Source organism: Lepisma saccharinum, chromosome 17 (genome assembly GCF_977018435.1).
Source record: "Lepisma saccharinum chromosome 17, izLepSacc3.1, whole genome shotgun sequence".
Classification (NCBI taxonomy): Eukaryota; Metazoa; Arthropoda; class Insecta; order Zygentoma; family Lepismatidae; genus Lepisma; species Lepisma saccharinum.
The window spans coordinates 30,627,810-30,632,636 of NC_139245.1; positions in this window are offsets into that span (position 1 = coordinate 30,627,810).

Sequence of the window (4,827 nt, forward strand, 5' to 3'; positions counted from 1 at the left end):
TAAGATAAATAGTTATCACTATATTGCCGGTGAACTACTTTCGGTTTCTTTTTTTCGGGCTCGATGGTTTCACTACTTGCACTCTAGGACGAACCACTCCGTACAAGGAACTTATCCATAACGAAAAAAGAAAATAGTAAGACTGATGTAGCAATCCAATATTCATACTACTGCAGAGCACAGCTGTGATAGAACGAACTGAAATACTGTAATTGTTGTCTGACAATGTGTGGGTCCTTCAGCGAAGGAAAAGAGCAATAAAGTTTAAGAAGCGCCGACAAACAGGCACAAAACAGCCAGCTGTACACAAAAGATGCAGTGTTACAAACAAAGAACTTGCTTGAATAGCTCTATTGTATGATTGGTGAGGGTCGCTAAAAGGCTTGCTAAAAGTCTTACGCGGCTTTCTTTGCGGTGAACACAAAGCTTGCCGCCTGTAACCCATCAAACCGGGCCAATATTACAGGCGAGAATACATATAAGATGAGCAAACTATAACAATATTGAGTAAATAAATTACATTTAATTTCTATGAAAATATAACAGTTATCAGCAAGATTAAAAAAGCACCTTCTTACTTAAAAGCGACAATTAATTTCTTACAATAGTAGGTAAAAGTTCACGTCAAACCTTTCACCTTGCGACCGCAAACTAGTGTGCCGCGGCACACCGGTTGCAGAACACTGGTATAAATAACAAAACACAGGTAGAGCTAATCTACACAACCTAACCAAAGCATTCGACAGAATAGATCACCCCATTCTTCTCCAGAAACAACTTAATGTTGGAATTTCACTTCATTTGCACAAATTACTAACTAGCTATCTTACAAATCACACCCAAATAGTTGAAATAAACAGGTTTGCCAAGAGAGGATCATCTGGCATACCCCAAGGATCCATGTCTGTTCCTTCCGTTTGTCAACTACATTTTGAATCGTGCACATGTATCCTGTACTGAACTACTAAATAATAACAACAATTAGAAACTCTGCCAAGGCAAACAACTTAAATGACAGTCATGTTTATCTTTTTCATGAAGTGCTGAACAAAAAAACACTGCATCTACTTTTCACAGCATTTTCTTTTACCTCCCACACTATTATTTTTTCTTGAATATGTTCATTTGAATGTTGATTTAAGTCGACTTTATGAACAGACAGGCTAATCAGGACTGGACCTACAGTTGAAAGTGGGAACCGAACGTGCCTCCACCAGGTATTGAACCTGGGATCCCTCGATTACAAGGCAACGATGTTACCACTACGTTTTTTCTTCAATATCTAGGATTCATATTCCACTTTGTTTAATCACAGAGGCATTTAACTTACTCAACTTTTTACATGAAAAAAAAACCATTACCTGCTTGGAGGTAATTTCTAGCTACTGGATCTAATCTAGGCCAAGTTTCTTACCTGTCCGCTTCAATAAAATCCAGTTTAGATACATATTCATCATGCATAATTGTGTTCTTGCAATAGCCTTCAGAGACCTGACCACTTTGCATGTCAAACGCTCCCTTCAGTTTCCGCTCTTTTTTCAGACTGAAGATGTGGCTTGAGACTGAACATTTATATTTTTCCACTGTCTGCTTCTTATTTGCTACATATTGAGACAAAGTATCCATCGGAATTTAACCTTTTGAGTCCCAAGGCCATTTTCACAAGTAAGCCTCACGGTACAGCACCTTGAATAACGTAGTGTGGAAAACAACCCAAGAAACTGGTTCCCCGAGAATTTTGTTACGAAAGTAATGCGGCTTAGTTTTTGGAATATATTGTGTAGATTTGTTTCTCTGGAAAGGCGGTAAGTGAATTGATGGAAACAGTTATATTTGTGGAGTGATTTGCAGTCACGAAATGGCACTTAATATTTACACAGAAAAGTAACAAATACGTTTTATGTGCAACTTAACACTAGCATCAACATATCGCATGAGAGGCTGGACGTCAAACGTTGGATTGTGTACACAAGTTTATTTTTGTATACTAATAAAATTGAAATAGTGTCATGAAGGAGAAAAATTTTTTCGTGGCGTACATATTATGAAGTCATTTTCCCGAAATGCAGATATTCGAAAGAATTTAATTTCATATTCCATGGAGTTCAAATAGCCGATTACATGCCTTCCCCAAAATTCTGTGGGTACCGTGAGGTTTTCTTTAAGCGAGGGAATGGACAAACTTTCATTAAATGTCAAACTGTTCTTTGGCTTTTTTGCACTTGATCCACACATTTCTCTGCATTTTCTCTTTCCAGGAACAGTTTTTGTGAAATAATTTGGCAGATTTGGAAACTTCGTAGGCACTGCATCCTCTGTTAATAATATCCTCCTCCTTGGCAACCTTACCATTTATTACGTGAACATAATCTCTGATAATGTATTGTTCATCGAAATGCAATTCACAAACACAGCTGAGTCATATAGTTCCTTGTCAGCTCTGGGAATTGCACGATTCCACTCTGCTAATTTATCTTTTTGTTTGGGAACACTAAATATACAAAAACCCTTTTCTTTACTTGAACGATATCCACTAGAACAACCAGGCACAAAACAGTGGCGACAGTTTCCAAACATGGTGAAAATATAACTCAACCAACGCGTTGTTTACATTTTTCCAGTAAGCGGGAAACGAAAAGTGTCATATTTCACGCTTGCGAGTTTTTGGGTGGTAAGTTGGACAACATGCGAGTGGATGTAAAACAATCTTTAAAAAATAAACGAGTATTGTCTGTGTGAATTTCCATAAAAATAATATTTGTGACAATGACAATATTAATGAACCTTTCAGGATAATGCATACACAATATTAATTCTCGCAGCAATTGTCATGTTACGTGTTACAATCCATACCTACGTTTTCTTCCGTATTGTTAATAAAAAACTCAAGGACAGGTCATGATCGACTGTTCATAATATTCTTTAATATTTTCGCGACTGCTGTACCAAATATCATAACAATTTTCTGATACAAAGAAATGTTACAAGGAAAAGAATCAGACGTTGCAGGAAAAACCCCATTTACTTCCATTATAAGCAGTCTAACACCAAGCACCGGGGTCAACACCAGCACCTCTAGCGGATCATTTTCGAGTGGAACCAGCGAGAGAGGGCAGAACCATGCAGTTTTCCACACTACGTTATTCTAGGCGCTGTACTCATGGTCCCGAGCCGATTTTGAGCAAAATGCAGAGTTTCAATTAAATGAGTGTAGATCGGAGACTAATTGCCCTAGAGAGATGAGTGATATACCGTTGTACGCGGAATGAACCAGAGATTCAGACTATATGAAATTTATGCAAATTCGGCGTATATATGGAGGGGGAAAGGGGGGGAAATCCCTAAAAATACTTTTTTTTAAAAAAATGGTTTCACCCCCCTCCCGCCCCCTTGAAAAAAGTACATGACAGTGTCGACATGCACATGGAAATGATCCCTGACATGTAAGGAACACAAAAATATTTCCATTATTATCATATGACCAATGTAACTTGAGTTGTACCCCCAAAAGGAATGGTGGGCATGCCACTGATTCAAGCTTCAAAATGCAGTGGTACCTTGAAATGACTATAGCTCAGAAACTAAATGCCCTAGAGATATGAAAGATATACCGTTCTACGCAGAATGAATCACAGATTCAGACGATATATAATTTATGCACATTCGGCGTACATATGGAGGGGGAAAGGGGGGAAATCCCTCAAAAATACTTTTCTTTAAAAAAAATGGCGTTTCCCCCTCACCCCCCCCCCCCCCCGAAAAAATGTCAATGCACAAAATGCAAAATTTATGCAAATTTGGCATATATATGGAGGGGGAAGGGAGAAAACCCCCCAAAAATTATTTTAAAAAATTGTTGAAATGTTTGGAACTTATATTTTCCCTTGAAAAGAGACGCAAAAGAGAAGTCCCTTTTCCCACCTTTTCACCTCCATTTTCATGAAGAAAAAAAAAAGGTGCAAGAAACATTTCTGTTCAATACATGTGTTAGGAAGAATATTAAAAAAAAAAAAAAACTAAATTCTAGCCAAAAATAGAAAAGTTATAACATAAAAACTACGACCTTGACACGGCATCTCGATCGAGATGCTTGGGACCATGAGGGTTACTTTTAGGTATCTCGTTCGAGACACTTGGGATCCAAAAGGTTAATCGTCAGTACCAGTTGATACTTTCCTGAGTCTGGGTGTACATAGCAGGTGCTGAAAAAATGCTGTTGTGTTACCATTGCGGAATCTAATTATCCTGGAAATTATGCTACACTCACATTTTCAACTGCACCAGCATTATACGTAAAAATTAAATGGTTTTGTCACTTAAGTACAAGATATTTTTAATATTCAGATGCAACATCTCCCGTTCTGCCAAAATAACTTTACAGCTGTCAAATTTTCAACCGTGTCTACCATGTAATCCTACCTTTGCATTGCCAAAATACAAATATGATGTTCAACACACCACTTTTATTCAGGGACAAGCATTTGTGTAATCACGAAGAAAAAAAAAATACAGCAAAATTTGGTGTAAAATTTTCACTGCTGAAGTTTTTAACAAAGCAAGAAAGGGAAGCTACACACATATAACATAAGGGCACTCTGGCACAAGTGATGGAGAAGCGACAGGAGAAAAAAATGACTATCCACTTTAGTTCTATCGTTTGCCGCTGTTCTTCTAGTTGACCTTCACTCTAAAAGCACATTCCAACTGCATCTGTTTATCACCTTCTACTATTCTTCAAAATTATCTTGGTTTTAATATACTACAATGTGACACTTAAGAATATGTAGAACTATACTACTTAAATGACAACACAGAAAAAAATATTAT